Here is an 18,396-nt window from a genome sequence, read left to right as displayed (position 1 = left end):
TAGCTTTGCCACTTTTTAGCTACATGGACTTGGTTATTAAGGTCTCTAAGCTACACTTGGCACATTTAATAATTTTTCCTACTTCACAGGTTTGCTGTGAGGATTAAATAAAATACTACATGCAAAACACCTGGGCCATGATGTTTAAAACATAGTAAGCACTCAATAAGTGAATGGCTTCACTTACTCTCCTGAGTCAATGGCAGGGGCAGATAATGCGTGTTCTCCTTTGGGGAGCCTCTCATGATCCATTTGGAATGTCTCAGAGGTATAGGGAGCACTACTCAGGCTTTCTGTAATCAAAATTTGCTTTCAAACCTCAGTCTTTTTAAGTATGCCCTCAAAAAACCTATGCTTTTTCCCTTCAAGACCCATTCATGGGTTTATGTGGGCACTGGCCAAGGGTTCACTTTGTAGGACTGTCTTGCTAGGTGAAAAATAACATGTGCAGAGACATGTGTAACTCCAACACCAAAATATGCAAAAATATATTGTCTTTGCCAAAAACACAGGCATCCCACAATGTGAATGTGTATGTAAATGCACTGAAAGGCCTGGAAAGGGGGGACACCCACGGGGTAACCACACTCACCTCCAGGGAAGGAAGGTTGGGGAGGAAAATGGGTATTGTCTTAACGTTTTACACAGTTATTTATGCATTAGTTGTGTTTTAGAAACCAAACCAAATGAACAGAAAAGCAAAACCCGAAATAAAGTCATCCATAAACTGAACCAGATAAGACCTGAGGAATTTGTCTCTGGGCTGTCATGACTTGGCACAAGGTCATCTTCTGCTTTGTGTGCCATCCTTGACGGGTAAGGAAAGCAGAAGGGGGATTTCTGATCCTCCATGCTCCAAGTGATAGACACAGGTTCAAGGCAGGTGAAGCTGCCTGCCAGATCTTGGTGTAAACTTCTTTCTCTCTGCATGTGCTCAGGTAATACATCAGTACCCTGGCTAGTTCTTTGCAAAAGTCATGGTCTACAGAGGCACCAGCTGAAGGCCATTAGTTAATTATGCTTTTAAACAACAGAAACAGCAGATAAATTAGTATATCAATTCATACATTTCAATAGCAGAAAGAAGGAAGGAAGGAAGGAAGAAAGAAAGGAAAGAAAGAAAGAAAGAAAGAAAGAAAGAAAGAAAGGAAGAAAGAAAAAACTTAAAAAATCTACTTGACAACTACTTGGTAAATCAAATATCCCTGCTGATGAATTTTACATTATCACCAACTCCTGTCCTTCCCACCGATACTACCAAATAAATTAATTAAAAGAGTAAAGAGTTTAAGTACTGAAGTATGGGCTGTGGCATTTTTTTTTATCAGCAAAACATTGGTTTCCTATTGGAAGTTAACTTTCCACAAGGGGCCCTTTCCTTGCAAAAATGTTTTCACCACAGGGAAAACGAAGAAGCCCCGTGGAGCCATGAAAAATTGCACCCACTTGCTTTGATTCAGCTTGATGTCTGCACTAGTGAGGGACCCATCTCTCCTGGCAATTGGGCTCCAGGAGCAGCAGCCAGAGAGGAGTGGTTTTTGCTTTGGTTTTAATACATACGTTTTGGCTCACGAACTTGAAGGTGCTTTACTGAACAGAGAACTCAGTCAAAGGCAGATGGGGGCCTGTGCTGGCCTCTGACTGGGCCCGACATGCTGTCTTCCTTGTTTGTCCAGTTAGTGCAGGGAGGCAGCCCAGCCCAGCCCAGCCCAGCCCAGCCTATAATTCATTGTGTTCTGCTGGTGGCTCAAGTGAAGGACGGCATCAGAGAGGCACAGAAAGGACCTGAATGAAGTACCAATGAATGGAGAGAGCCATTTTGATGGTATTAAATAGGACAGGGCAGCTGGAGGCTGAAGGAAGCTTCTGTTGCTTAAGAAACTCTCCATAAAAGGGTCAGTCATTGGCCCCTTAACATTATTCATTTCTTACCTCCCACTAGTGTAGAAATTTGTAGATTTATGTATACCACCAGTGTGACCATGACAATGAACTGAGTTTATTATGAAACACACACAAAAATAAAAATCTTTTTTTCTTCCCTATTAACCAATGCAACATTAATACTATGAATGGAAGAATGAGGAATTTAAGACATAAATATATACACGGCAGCAAAACCTGTGATTATCACTTGAATTCAGCTCACCCACTGCTCTAAAAGAAAAGCAGTCATACTGAGCAAAATTAAGGGGACTTGAAATGAAATAGAGGATTTGACAGGCTGGATTCCATCATTTCTGCAAAAGGTCATTCTAGTCCTCTGCTATTTTTACCATGGATACAGTCAGCAAGTTATTGGCTGAATGGATCTGGGAAGCCAGAACTGGCGCTTCAGAGGGACGAAGATGATAATGCAGCACTTGAGATTGAGTGAATGAAAGGGGTGGAAAAAGTTGAACCCTTCAAAGATAAGACAGAGAGCTGCTGAATTAGTCCCTGACTAAATTACTAGCCATAACTGTATCCAGGCCAAGTCACTTTGAAACTGCCTGTAATCTTGTGGCTTTGATTGAGAAATTCCCCTTCCAGCTCAAACCCTTCTTAAGACATCCCACGCCACACCCCTCCTCCCAGAGCCACTCTTCCTAGGCACCCCCTCCCCCAGAAAGAAAATTTACATCAGGGGAGGTGTATTTCCCAGCTGGACCACTGCCACCAGAAGCAGGGCTTTCTTTCAGGGCTGGGCAACAAAACCTTAGGCTTACTTCAAGCAAGCAATTAAAAGCGTTTAAGAGAAGAGCAGAAAACAAAAGAAACAAAACCTATTCTTACCCGCTTCTTAAAAAATTGGAAGGCTGAGCATTTCTTGACTGGGAATCCATTCATGTCTTTGTTTACCATTTTCCACAGTGAGAAGTTCACAGTTATAGATCCAGGGTGGCACGCGCCTGGTTAGGGCATCTGGCTCCCGGTTTCCCTCCTAGAGACAGTTAATGAAGACGGTGCGGGACGGAGAATCCAGAGGGGCGCAGGTAGGTCCTCACTCACACATCCTGCAGCAGCGGCTACTGCAGCAACCTCACCCTACTCTCAGTGGCCACCGGCAGTGGCTTTCCTCTTTCCATCATTGTTCCGAAACAGAAACACATGCATCACTGTTAAGCGACTCTGGGATGCAGCAGATTCCAGGGAGACGCTGCTGCTGCTGCTGCTGCTGCTGCTGCTGCTGCTGCTGCTGCTGCTGCGCGCGAGAAGTTCCCCCACCCTGCGCGCCCCCAGCTACCTGGCTGCTCTGCAGCTGGTGCAGTGAACGAGTCGAGCTGCTCCAGGTGATGCACTCCTGGGGGCTGCTCCGGAGGAGAGCTGTTTTTGATTGTGCAAGTTCCAGTGGGAGCTGTAGTTAAGCAGCTGAGAGAAGGAGTAAGAAAGAGCAGAAGCCAGAGGGAGGGAGGGAGAGCCGCGCCAGAAAGGCAGAGAGAGGGAGAGAGAAAGCGCTGCTGGAAGGTGCGAGGATTCACAAATATCTGAGCAGCGGATGGAGAAGGGCACTGGCTCAGGACGCAAAGAAGAACAGTTGACTCCCCGAGGAGGGCTATTTTAATAGCTTTTGTTGGTTGTTGTTGTTGTGGGGAATCATTTAAGATACAGACCGTTTTCATTTTGTGCTCATTCAGATTCTTTTGATACACATTCCAGAGGAAAAGCCTCTAAGTGGAAATGGAATCATATTTACTCCTGATCTGTCCAAATGTGCAGAAATAAGAAAGTCGAGCACAGGCATGACAAAGGCCGCTCTCTCACAATGCAGAGCCTGAGAGAGAGAGAGACAGGGAGAGAGAGAGAGAGCATCCTCTCCCTACCTGTCATAACACAGTAGCAACAGTGAAGGCAATTGTGTTTTTTTTTTCACTAAAGAAGCCTGTTTAAAAAAAGACACAATAGACATATGAAGTGTGCTGTGAAGAAACATCAAGAACACCACCGAAAAGTCTTACGAATCCATTTAATGGAGAAGGGCTGCTGAATAAGAAAGTAAAGCATTCTACTTATTAAGTGAAAACCTGCCCCTAACATCCTTACTCATGCTATCTTTGCACATGAGATTCATTTTTTAAATAGCCATTTAGTTTATGCATGAGATTCATTTTTTAAATAGCCATTTAGTTTATGCATGTCCTGCTTTTCCACTTTTACTTTTTAATGTTGATATTTTAGGGAGACTATTAAAAACTGGAGTTGATAACAACAGAGAGAGCACAGAAAACAAACTTGATCTGATCTGATCAGGCGCTGCGCCAACATCGCCGTGTGCCTTTCTGCCAGGCACCTGAACTCACGGCGCCTCTCGAAGGGTACCTCGTCCACCGCACAGAGGCAGCCACTCATTCATTCCTCCACTCACTCATTCACCTAGTCACTCACTTGTTCACTGGGCCATTCCTTTTGTCCATCCGATCCAACGCAAACGCAGCACGTGTTCCCAGGACGTGGTGACAGCCTTTTCACAGTCACCACAAGGGAATATAACCCACAGTATGGGAAAGGCACAATGCCTGCCTGAAAAAACCAACCTCATTGAAAACAACCTACCTAACACTGTCAAAATACTTACATGACAGTCCCTGGTAAGAAGAGAAATGTACAGGTTTACTGGGGAAGAGATGCATTGATTTCTTTCTATTGGAATACAAATATCTACAGTTGAGGCAGTTTTAAAGAAATAACAATGAATTCTTATTTGCTAAATGCTTTGAGGTATCCAAAAGAAATGTGCAATACAACCAAATGATGGCATTACGGCCAAAGGAAAATAAACTATTCATTTTGGAGAGATGGGTTAAGTGGTCCAGGATGCAAGGCACATTAATCTGTAATGTTGATAGGTTTTGTGTTTTTTTCTAAAGAGTTCACTTAAAATTCTGGTTTTGGAGGGTAATAAAAATGTTCTTTATCATGATAATGGTAGTGGTTATATAAGTATGCATTTGTCAAAACTCATCAAATGTATACATAAAAAAACAAGAAAACTTTGCTGTATGTAAATTATAGTTCAATAGACCTGATTTAAAAGAAAATCATGGCCATTTACGTTCTTTCCAGTTCCTCATTTTGCTTTTCTCCCACAAGCATTTTCACAGGGATTTGTTGAGCTTGAGTGCTATGTGGGAGGGGCTCTCTAAGACCCTGGTGGGAAGCCAGTGTTAGAGCCCTTGTCCTGACTCCACACGGGCCTAGCCTGCATACTGGCTTTAAGAACTGCGTGCTTATTTGGGGTGAAGAGGGCATGGCTAAGAGAAACTATGAGGGACAAGATCATGATTAATTCCTATTCCTCCTCTCTACTATATGCCACCCCTTGGAGTTTCGGCCACTGTCACCTCATCTATGCTAGGTCCTGTTGAAGGTCCTGTGACTGCAAACATCAGTGGCTTCTGTGGCTAAGAAGTTCCAGCCTGGTGAAGAAACATACTGTCATCAGAATGGCATGGTGGTGTGTGTGTGTGTGTCTGTGTGTGTGTGATATAAGCATTAGCCTCATCTTGGTTTAGAGCAGTGGTGGGAGGGCTTAGAGTGGGTGAGGGGGCCCACAAAGTTTTCCATTTTCCTCAAAGGGTTCATGTTAGTGCAGAGCTTTAAAAAATGAGTAGAGGTCAGCCAGATGAAGAGGAAGTACAGGACAGGGGTTCTGACCAGATCAGGGAGCCTATTATTTTGGTTTATATTTTGGCCGCTGCAATAACAGAGAAGTGTGTTAAGTACTGTGTGTTCGCCACTTGGGGGAAGAAGGCATCTCTTACCCCACTCTCACCTCTGTTTTCATAACAAAGCTGCCTGCAGATAGGCCCCCAGTGGCCGCTGTTCGCTAAATGTCCCCTTTGCCAGGTTTGTTAATACAAAAGAACACAGACTACTGCTTATGGCAAAAAAAAAAAAAAAAGAAAAAGAAAATAACCCTTAGACTCTGACAACATTCTATTTGCATACTGGACTCATTTTAATCTAATTAATTTATTGACTTACCTGCTCTTCTCATTAAACATCCTTATTCATTTTGTAACCCCAGCGTGCCGTGGAGAGCCTGAGCTATGCTGGGTGCTCAGTGAATGGTTTTCAAATCAATTAAGCAAAAAACTATGTAGAGCTAACATCAGTGATCCTGGCACCAGATGATTTATAGGGATTATTAAATACCTCTGAGATTTTCAAACTATTAGGGGGACTCCCATCATAACCCGTGTGCTGAGCTCCATTGAGAGCAAATGACCCTCAGTCCTTACCCTTTCATCTTCAAGACTCAATGTCATTGCTACCCCGGTAGGGCATGTAATTTTTATGGAAAACTCTAATGCTAAAAAGAATTCCTTGCATATTTGCTTTTTTGTTGTATATTCACTTTTCCTCCCAACAATCTTGTTTAAACTATAACACAAAGAAAAAAATAAAGTAGCTAGAAATATACAGAAATATAAAGTAGACTGACCACCAATATACATTTGAAGTCAAAGCACTAAATGGACTTGGAAGATCTGCCTCCTGGCCTCCCTTTTCTAACTTTGTGACCTTGCACCAGTCCCTTCAGTCCACTGAGCCCCCAGCTCTTCATTTGTAAAGTAACGATAATAAAGTGCTTCCCTTCCACCTCACAAGGCAATCGGCAGTACCAGGTTATATATGAAAGAGACTTGCGGAACAATACATAATTCTACATTGAGCTGTATGAAAATGAGAGCCATATACTGCTGTAATAAATACTTTAAAAAAAAGTTAAGCTTTCCATAGATTAAAGTGTTTTTGTATGATATGTTTAGTTATTGAATGGAATGTAAACACGTCTTTTATTGCACCCTGGAAAATACAAGAGATAATAAATAATAACATATCTGTCTAATGGCAAGTGTCCCTTGGAGAAAAGGGACACAAATAGAACACATCATAAGAAATGTTTTACATTCCTCTGTAGCCTGGATGACTGGATCATAAGCTTAAAAGCAGCCAGAGTAGGAGTGACGTATGCAGCTGGAATTAGGAAAGCTCATTGGGGAATCTGGGTTTGATTTTATACAATGTGGAAGATCTTTTTTTTAAAAAAATTAAAATCCTTTGGTTTTTACCAAATTAGATTTAATTCATGCATATATCAAAGAAAAAGTTACAAAAGAAAAACCAAACCTGAAATATCAGTTAATTTATATTTTTTGAGAGAAAGAATTATGTACAAACTAAAAGAATCAATACCAGCACGGATTCACAGCATTTTGCAGGAAAGATGCAAGTAGCAATGGCTTGTCTTACCTTTTGTAGATGAGAGTAAGTGTTGGATACTTGTAATGTGTTCATTCTTACCATGTTAAAAAGTCATTCATTTTATAAACATACAGCTTCCTTACAGAGTCATTATTTACGAACTTTCTTCTAACTGGCAAAAAGGTAAAAAAATTCGTGTTAATTGACTTGATACTGTTTATTGAATGTCAAGTATGTGCTAATCATTACACTTACTAGACAAAGTGATAAAAAGACTTGCATTTGTCTTGGCAAATTCAATTTGATAGTAGCATTTAACTCATATTTAATGCATTCAGCTTTATTCTAGGGAAATGGATGTAGCCAGATTACCAAATAAGCTTGACTTTTATTTACTTCTAGCACCTGAAGTACTTTACATAGAATTACAAAATTGACTTTCTCAGTTCGAGAGAAGCTGTAACAGCTGATTAAACATTCATGCTGCCTACTTATATCTCGTGATTTGCTTTCGACTTGGGCCTCCTTGTCCACGCTGGTACCCCACCCCCAACTCACACATCTTTCTCTCTTTGTTTTTTCTCTTATTGGCTCTATATTATAAAATGCTCCCCAAGGCCTTTATGGCATAGCCTCCTCTGACCCAAAGGCATGTAGAAACCCTCTCTTTCTTGTGGCAATGTGACAACATGTTACCCAAGGGGACAAATCAACTTGTTAGTAATTGCTCATTTGAATATCAGTGATAATTCATTGAACATAAACAGTGAATTTTACAGCTTTCCCAGATTTCACACTTAACCATTCATTTCTATTCCCTTGTTTAAATGATACAAAGGATTTAGAACCTTCAATGAGAGCTTATTTTAAAGAAAATATAGCCTTTTGAGCTCTCTTTTGATCTGACTGTCCTTAGTATAGTGATGTTTTGTGTCCTCAGCCAGGGTATTTTCAATGTTGTAGCAAGACTTTGTCATTGTAGAAGTCTCCTTGATGGAGACCTGGCCAACACACTTCCACACACAAACACGCACGTATGCGGACACTGGGAAGGACGAGAGCAGGTCAGCAGAGCATTCTGCAAAGGCCATTATTATCCATGACCTGAATTGCCCTCCAAGTGACCTTGAGAAATGAAGGAGAAACTCTAGATGGCAATGCATTTTACAGCCTTTTTATAAGATGTCATTTCTTTGTATTTTTAGTGATTTTCTCCCCGATACTCAGCCTTTCAGATCAGGTCCAATATAATTTCTGAGGCCAAGAGATCACATTTTCAACTTGACCTGTCCCAAAGATGTTCATTAGCTACTCCTCTCGGCGCAGCACAAAGGAACGGTGGGGTGGGGGGTGCTCGGTCAGTGTGTGCCCCCCCATGCTGTGTCGGTGGGACGGGCCTTTGTGATTAGTACTGACTGCAAAGACAGTGGAGGGAACTGCTAGCCCGTACCAGAGTCTTGTTTTCTCCAGTGTATAAGCGTGACCTTTGCTTTTATCTCTGTGCACATGAAATTAAACGCTTATTTTTATAATGCCTATGTAACAGATTTGTATGAGGAGTTACAGCTACTCATGCTGATGACTCCCCCCCCATTACTGATTACAGAATCAGTGAAGTAACCTCTCCCTATAAATAACCTTCTTAATCGAAAGAGATAAACTCCTCCAAACCTGATTCTGGTAGTGATGAAGAATTTGATTGAATTGGAGTCGTAAGGTTTACATGAACCTTTCCATCAGCACATAGAGCAAAGAGATCTACTGGTAAGGAGTAGGAAGAAAGGTTTAGACATTTCCAGATGAATTGCAAAAAATAATTTCTGGTTAAACATATAGTAACATTCTGAGAGTAACTGGCTACTCTGGGAAGTTACGTGCAACCAAAAGCCACGTGCACTGTGAAAAGGCAGATGCTCTCAATGATCGACACAGTGGACACATTCCTCATTGACTTGACTCTTCCTTGCACCGTCTTGTCGCTGGAGCATGGACTCGCCATGTGAACGGAAGCTGGTGAGCGCAGTGGGGGAGGGCCAATATGTTCTTCTAAAAGTCTCCTGTTTACTTATATCTGAAAAATACTTATTCCTTATCTAGCCTATCATTTTACGTTTCTATTTTTAATTTTTAATATAGGGTTTTACTAGAGAGTTCTGCCCAGAATTTCTTCTTAAATTTGGCTGAACAGAGTCACAATCTTTTAGCTTTCTGGAAGGGCTTAAAGTGTCTTCAACATGGAATGCTCTTATTTTAACCCAGTATGTGCTATTTTTATAATGAAGTGGACCATTGAAAGGCTTTTAAATGTAACACAAATTTATGCCTTGTTGAAGGTCCTCTAAATACTAAATAAAAATGAAATTTAAAAAATTACTTTAGAAAGGATCTAAAGTAAAACTTTCCTTCTATTTGTAAGGGTCTACATGCTAAGCTGTATTTATTTAGTTTACTAGGGGTATATCACCACTCCCTGGATGAAAAAGAGAGAAAATCTAAATAAAGGACGTAGATTTCACCTCTTCATCTCAGGGGTTCGATGTGCATAGTCGGACCCATACCAGAATAGTAATAAAGCAGCGAGTCACGGCACTAGTGGTCCAGCGGCCCAGCGTGTTGCTATCTGGGCGTCAGTGTCTCCATCACCTCCCAGCTATGTGAGTGGGACACATTATGTAGACCTTCCAAGCTTGTTCCCATCTTGGTGCTAATAGTTGTGCCTGTGTCTCTCTGGGTTCTGACAATAATGTAAAGATGTTCCATATGTAAGTCATTTAACAGGGCGCACAGCACACTCCAGGATACCAGTCAGGGTTGGCTATTATTATTATCGTTACCTGAAAACATGCATAGAAAAGGTTCTCACCGAAACCCAGGACTATGAAAGAGTGCACCATGTGTAGAAGGCAGGGAGGGCTTTGAACATCCTGCCAGGTATCCGACAGTACCCTCCCGGGCGGTGGGCTAGTTTCCGAAAGGAAACTTTTGGGTCTGATACCCAAAATAGCCACCTTCAAGTAAGAATTTCTCTTGAAGATTTATGCTTCATATTTTGAAAAATTCACACACATTTTGTATTATATTCCATAATATATGCTGGTAGGTGTCAATATCAGAATAATGAGCTTCCTTCACCTTGTATTTCAAGTCTTGAAGTACAATTTCTCCTCTTGGGGGCTGAGACCTACTTATTCTGTGGCTTCTGGCACTCTGTCCTTTATGCCAGATGGCAAAACACAAGGGACAGATGAGAAAGGACAGACATACAGGCCGGGGGCAGGAATTTCACTTGGATCTTGAGCTAACTTTAAAAAAGGATGCCAAACTAAATATTCTAGTACCACGCACAACAGTGGACACTAAATCACGAGCGCATTGTACATGCCAGACACTGGGCTGGGCACTTCACCAATAACTCACTGACCACTCACAATATCTCTGAGCACAAGCTATTACTGTTTGCACTCGCAGAGAACATTGCCCTGGAAAGATGGGGGTCCAGAGGCAATGTGACCATCTAGATGGTCCTGCTAGATGTGACCGTCTAGCAGGATGCGACTGGTCACATTGTGACATGATAATAATTTGGTTCAGGAGAGTAACAGTACCAAGTTTTAAAAGTACATATTTTATTACTTCATTCAACAAGCACCAGTTCTATGCTCCCTGCCTCACAAGGGAAGGTTGGCGGTCAGTTCCAGGGCTGTGTGTAAGTGTTAAGGAAGTGATAGCACAAGGTGTCCGGCAGCCCCTAGGCAAAACCAGCCCAACTTTGGGGGTCTACAGTACCTTTAATAGGCAGATGTTATGAAGAGAAACACTGTAACTGAGTTGGTGCAGGGCGTGGAAGCCAACTGTGGTAGTTAAAAGCGAAAACTCTGGAGTCAGACTACTTGAGTTCAGTTTCTCACTGTGTATGTCTACCAGCGTTGTGGTCTTGGGCAAGTTACTTAACTTCCAACCCTAGTTTCCTCATTGGGAAATAAATATAAAAATAACAACTGCCTCATAGGGTTGTTGTGCAGACTGACATGTGGTGATATATACATTTTGGAATAGTGCCTGGCCCTTAGTAACTTCTATGCGCTTATTTGCCTGTTGCTATGGAAAGAGGAGAGAGAGTAAGTTATGAGTGGAAACACGCAGGAAGCGGATGTTACAATCCTATTGATAAATTAGTTGATATTTTTGAGGTTTCTCTCACTGCTACAGACTCTGCACTCTCACCTCCAGTGTTCAGGCCAGGTCAACACTTCAGACTTGTGAAGGGCTGAGGGAGTCGGGGAAAGGGGGGGACGGTTGGGCGCTGCTGGGAACTGAGCTGAACGGGGCCTCTGAGCAGGGCAGCCGCTGCTCAGCTCCAGCCGATTGCTGCCACGTGGACATGTCCGTCCAACGATGCCAGAGCTTCTGGCATTTTAGGGAAGCTGCAAAACCAAAACTCTCCATGAGACAAAAAAAATTGTCTGTAGGCTGGATCTAGCTTTTGGAGACCCCTTCTAGGTTCTCTCTGGCCTCAGGAAATATATATATGTGTATATATAAAGCACACATATATGTGTTTTGATATATATCAAAACACATATATGTATACATGCACACATGTGTATATATGATATATACATGATACATATGATATGCAACATATTTTTCTTTCAAATTCTCCACAACAGAGAGGGAAGAAGAAGAAGGTTACTAGCGCCAGGGGAGCCGATGTCAGCCGGGCTGTGGTTGTCTCAAGTCCGAGCTCCTGAGCATCACAGGCTGGGGTGCTCCCTAGGCCGGAAACCCCACTCCCATGGGTCCATTTTCTACCTCATCCCCTGAAGCGTGTGCTCTGTGTGTGTGTGTGTGTGTGTGTGTGTGTGTGTGTGTCTGTCTGTCTGTCTGGTTATCGACTGTCCCACAGGTGGTGTTATTTGTTACATTCAGGTGTCAGGGAACAATTCATCTGTATCACACGTAAATGACTAGATTTAGTTTCCCTCAGATGCACATTGTTTCATCCTCAGATATTTTACAATATGGAAGAACCAAATCTGGCCTAAAGGGGATGCCATGTACGATAGCTGCTGCCAATGGTAACATTTGTGCCTGCAATTTCAACCAACATTTATTCTACGACTGTGGATTGAGCATCGACTGCATGCTGCTCTCTTCATGCTTTTTCATCTGGTCCCCCCGTGAAAAGCGATGTGAATACATTGAGGTACAATGACTGGCAGTGCGGGCAAAGGGGCTCCTGCGGATCAGGGGGCATGCGATTTCCCCCTAATCGGCCCATAGCTCTAGCAAGTGATCCAATCCGCAAAGCATCATTCAGAAAACTAAACATCAAAACTGACCATAATTTTATTACCATGGTTTGAGTAGAGAATAAAATGAACCCCTTAGAGATAATCATATTCACCCTGGGTATAAAAAGAAATCAACAACCAAGCCAGGTTGAGAATTTTATACTACTTCCTTCAGCTTTTCCTTATTTACTGAGTCCAGTAACTCCGTAAATTTGAATTTCCTGGAAAAAATTAATTAAATAAAATTTAATAGCCAACAATAATGGCAGCATTTTCCCTCCCCAAATGTAGATCTTGAATCTGTTTTTCGAGGACCTACTGTGTTTTACTTTCCCTACTACAACAGATTCGGCCTCCTGTCCTTCCACTGGCTCGTCCCAGCTCAGGAATTTAATTTACATCCCCAGTAAACACAGTGCTGACATTAGACCATGCACGACTCAATGACTGAACCCTTGAAACTGAGCTGGCCACATCCAGTTTGAGGATGCGTGATTCATTTCTACTGTAAATGAGCTGTGCCATTCACGGCAGCCACGCGAAGGAGCAAAGGAAGGGAAATGTCTCGACGGCTCATAACAAGCTGGATCTCAGGGCTGACATGCGTCGCTGCCCAGACCCTCTTCCTGTCTCCAATTAGCGTCTCCGTACATAGAGCCTCTTCAAGTCTTCACATCTCGGGATTCAAACTGCCTAAGTCTTTGCTTCCTCTAATTGAGTGGAAATCCTTTTCCTTGGTAATGGAGAGCTGCAGAGCACTACAAAAATGCAAATGCCTCTAAAATTATACAGTGCACTCTTTCCTCCTGGGATGAGCATTAAGACTTTGAATGGGAAAGGACACTAACTGGAAACCTTTATCTTTTTCAATTTCTATTTTGCTGTGTTACATTGAGCCTATTATTTTATGTCATGCACAGATGGGTTCTACATGATCATAGAGCACGTACACTATTTGTTATAAGAATTAAATCTGTTTATATATGTAAAGGGCCTAGAACAGTATCTGGAGCACAATAAATCATCGGATGTTTATCATCATCATCATCACCACCATCGTCATCATCAATGTAAACTTTCCTCCGGAGTTTTCTCACTTTGCCGCTTTAGGTTGTGTGCCTCCTATCTTGCGTTTTGCATCCGGGACCTCTGAGGACGATACTTGGGGGAGGGGCGTTTCCCTGTCTCCAACGAAGCCTCGGAGTCCCACCTCGTGCGGACTAATCCCCTCCTCGCCTCGTCACTTGTACCTCGCAGATGCTTCCAGGTGGGGACTCGATCAGTGCATCAGCAGATTTTTACTGAGTACGTATTGTGTGTAGCGCACAGTAACTTGTAAAATATTTTGAGAATTTTTTTTGGCTTTGCAGGAGCTGATAACATGTTAGAAGAACAAAATAGAAGCTGAATTGAAAATTTATTAAAAGACAACAAAACCAAAATTATACTAAGGCCAGGGGTGATCGAGAGAGACAAACGAGGGGTGTAGACAGGGTGATTCCGAGGAGCAAACAGCCCTACCTGTTAGAGTAGAGCGAGAGGCTCTCGAGGAAGAAGTGCGTCTCAGGGTAAAGGTCGTGGAGGATTCCACTCAGCGTGCAAACGGGTGCCACCTCGAAATACTAGTTTGTGCATTTCCTAGGTGTACTGTCCCTTATGGTCATTTCTTTTTTCTCCAGCCAGAGTGAAGCAAAACCAAAGGTTCATAGAAAACTTCATCCTAAGTGGGAGACTTTTAAGGTACATGGAGCAGAGTTTTAGCTCACTCTTTAAAAAAAACTGGATCTTGAGAAGAGGCAGGAGGGGGCTGACGAGTCATTGAAACTGGAAACAGAAAGAATAGGGAGCAAAAGGAGGACCTTTGACCAGTGAGGCCTGGGAGCCTAGGGAAAGCCCATGTGCCACAGGCCATCAGCTGACAAGGGCCCCACAGAACCTTCGGATGGCGGCCCGCTCCTTCTCCTCCTGCTCCCCGCCCGTGAATGACCTGCCATCTGCAGGTGCTCGACTCGTCTGGGTCCCTCTTCTGCCTCACCCCTAAGTGAGGTGAAGGGGGCATGGACATCTTGGGAGAGTGAGGGGGTGTCACGCAGGACCCTCAGATCAAAGTAGGACCCAACAGGACCAATGGGGAATTCCCTTTTGAGTGAGGACACTGGTGACCACAGTGACCCTAATGTATATGAAAAAGAACAGGCATAGGAAGTAGCCTCTAATAAAAAGTGGCACTGAAATTGGGCTATTGCTTATATACAGAGTCCACCCCATGAGGCAGATACTATGTTCAACCACACATGGAGACTTGAGACACCCCACACCCCATAGACACACTCTTCTGTAACCCCTTTAATCTTCCCTGTTAACCAAGCCATGAAACACTATCCTTTCAGGATTGCCTCAAAGAATTCACACCACATGGCTGTCCTGGATAAGAGAAGAAATTGCCGGGTGGTGGTAATTAGCAACACAGGATCTCAGGATTGAAAGGGTAGTGTTGTCTTGTAAAGCAGAAGATTCAACAAGTGCCACAAGCGGAAAGAGAAGAGCTGAGAAACCCTTTATTTATGTCTGGACCTGCCCTCTCTGGGTAAGATTCCAGCCAACTGAAAAAGTTCATGGGTCCAGTGAACATCCACCCATCCATCCACCCAACAATATTTACTGAATGACTACTATATCCTAGGGATTCATTTAAGAGCAGGACTTTTAGAAGAGGGGAAAATGGAAAAACTCCCTGGTCTCATGGTGCTTATATTTTAGTTGGGGCAGATAGACATAAGCAAAATAAAAAGATGTAAAATAAAGTACATTATGAAGAAAAAAAAAAGGGGAAGGGGCAAAGGAAATTCCAGGGCTGGTGGAGGGAAAGCTTAAGTTTTTTAAAATATGGTCAGGGAAGGCCTGTCTGAGAAGGTCACTGAGTGAAGGCCTGAAGGAGCCCATGGAAAAAGCCATGTGGACAGTGTGGCAAAGTGTCCCAGCAGGGGAACTGGCGAGGGCAAAGGCCCTGAGCTGGTCTGTGGTACGTGAATGCTATTGCGTAGGTAGCAAACTGAAATTTCCAGAATTTCAATGACTAACAGATTTATAGCAGCAAAAGACCCATGATGAGTCTTTGGTCAAGGTAAATTTACGTACATTCTATGTGGATGTCAATTACCTATTACCAGAGGATACTTAAGCTAAATATTGACTGACTTTTGTACACACTATTTTTTCTTCTTTGGAAATAGAATTCTAAGCCATCCCAGAAGCACCGGCAGGCTCTCTAACACTGGCACCTCAGAAGCTGGTGATGGTGGCAGTCTGTTGGGACAATTCTGATTGCCTACTGACAAATTAAAACAGAAATTGCCCTGACCTGACCTCATTCTAATGTAAACCCTTAACTACCAGAGTAACAAAGAAACGCCTCTGGTGTCACGCCCTCTTCCCAACACTGGTGTTAGATATACACAGTGTTGCAATGTTTCATGGAGGTCAGCACTCAGCATGTTTGTCTTTTAACTGGCATCATTAATCAATGTGATGGTAATCCAGAAAGAATAGCTATCACCCCAGGGCAAGTGGCAGGAAGCAACCTTGTTAAGGTGACACTGGACTGCAGAGTCTATTCATCCTTATGCACTTTACACCCTTGTCAAGTCTCCTGAGACCCCTTGCAAGGGCTGCCTTCAAACCCTCTCCCAGCCTCACTCCTGCTACCGCAACGCAGTAGCAGCAGGGCCTCCGGACCAAGCAGACATTGGAGGTATCTAGAGACTTCACAGCAAGAAACAATTGTCTCCGTTTGAGGCAACATTCCTGATGCTAGCAGGGAATTCCGTCTGAATGCTTTTATTTGTGGTGCTACAATTGCAGACACATTTGTCTTTTCATAATTGTAATCTCTGCCTGAGAACAAAGTAGGCTAGAAAGCAGGGCAGAGTCAGTCACCCTCACTGTGAGCCAATTTTGGGATCCACCAGACCTCTTAATTCGTAGTTAAATTATCAGTGGGAGATCTTATACTTTATTTCTCATGATGCCTGGAATGTTTATAAAGAATCTGTGTTATATGCATTACACATCTAGCTCTTCACGAGCTCTCTCCTCATCTTTTTATTTTCATAAGTGAAACGTTTCTGTCTCTGTGTATGTATGTGGAGCAGTGAATCAGAAGACGGGCTTTTCCCCGCCCCCACCACTCGGTTACTAGAGGTACATTTTTCCATCTTTAAATTTATCTCTCTGCCTCAATTTTCTCATCGGTATGAGGATGTCTTTTTCTTAAAAGGGTTTTTGTGGGGATAAAATGAGCCTATGTATGTGAAAAATACAGACGCTCTAAGTATCACAGTTTTAAAACATTGATCGTGAGTGCAGACAGCCCCCTCCCTACTCCCAGTTAACCCAAAACTGCCACTTACCAGCCTTGGGAAATTCAGTAAAAACATTATTGCAGTTACTCCACCAGGGTGATGAGGGTATGTGTGATGCGAATCGACAGGTAATGACCTGACAACAGGTAATGGCGGTATTCTAACAATTAGCAGTATTGTGGTTTATAGGGGGTGTGGGGAGTGTGTCAAGTCCCGAAGAAGCCAGAGCCCCAGAAACCCAAGAGACTTCAAGCTGCACTGAAAGTCTCCTACAAGGGTGGTGGCAGGGCAGTCTCCCGTCCCCTGGGACCGTGCATCCTGCTGCTGGCTCCAGTGCCGGCCCCGCCCTTTCCCGGCCCTGGCCCGGACACTCTGGCCTCGGAGCTCCTGGGGCAGGCGCCAGGGCGGAACCGGAGCCAGGCTTCTTGGATAACTCCGCCCTCGGAAATGAATTGCAACGCCTAACTGCAGATTTCATTCATCTTAACAAAGGGCTACTCCTATCCAGTCTGATTAAAATAGAAAACGGACTTCCTAGGAATTACCAAGGTGCAGTCCTACTTGCCACACATTCGTGTATGTGAGAATCCTGAAGAATAGTGAGATACTTACTATTCGCAGTTCAGTGTCTGGAATGCTTTCCCTTCACCAGGTGTTTCACACCAGTACCGTCGTCTGCGATCACGGAACTCAAAATGAGAGACTTGGGCACATTGTAGAACTTTTTTTTTTTTTAAAGCTAAGTCATTTCCTTTTTCCAATCTGCAAATTTATTGGATAGTACCTAAATAAACTGCACACAACGCAAACTTTTGAATTATAATTTGGTAGTAAATCGGTTAGCATTTTATTTAACCTACTGTTGGTCAGACAAAGGCTAGAGTACACAGAAAATAATATTTTTTTTGTGGACAGAAAAGGGGTTCTGTAGACAGTGACCTCCCAGAGGGTCTGCTCATAAATTGCTAACTGGATAGCTTATTTGGTGGGGGCTACGCCCCAGGTGTATAACCTTTTCGTAAATGCTTATCTTTGCCTTAAGCAAGCCCTATTTTTCTCATGCATCTAGGTTAACGCAGCTTTGAAACAGGCATAACCGCCCCAAAGAGAGCACATAATCTTGTTAACTGTCCTGTAATCCAATCCCCACCTTGCTGTCTCCCAACCTTCAGGTAACAATCTTCCTTAAACTCAAATGCATGGAAAAAACTGAAAAACTGTTATTCTCCAGAGCATTTGAGATCTTGCTTCCCCAAAATTGTCATCAGTTTTGGCTCAAGTGGACTCTTACGCAAATTCCCTATAGGCTTGGACATTTCTTATGTCAACAAGTATGTTTGAGCAAACATCTGTTGCGTGCCTGCTCAGTAACAGGCACCGCACTTGGCATGGGGAACACCAAGCTTGGGAAGTGTTTGCGGGTGGAGTAGGTGGGTGGGGAACAGCAAACCCGTATATTTAATATGTGGATGTGCTGGGAGAAAACCCAGTGGGCAATGGAAGCCAGAAGTGGCACTTCCAGTCTGGAAGTTCAGAGAAGACTGCCTGCCCTG

The sequence above is a fragment of the Artibeus jamaicensis genome, unplaced genomic scaffold, assembly GCF_021234435.1.
Source record: "Artibeus jamaicensis isolate MK-2021 breed Jamaican fruit bat unplaced genomic scaffold, CSHL_Jam_final contig_387, whole genome shotgun sequence".
NCBI classification, from domain to species: domain Eukaryota; kingdom Metazoa; phylum Chordata; class Mammalia; order Chiroptera; family Phyllostomidae; genus Artibeus; species Artibeus jamaicensis.
The sequence above is the reverse complement of the archived record's forward strand: the minus strand, read 5'-3'. Positions refer to the sequence as shown.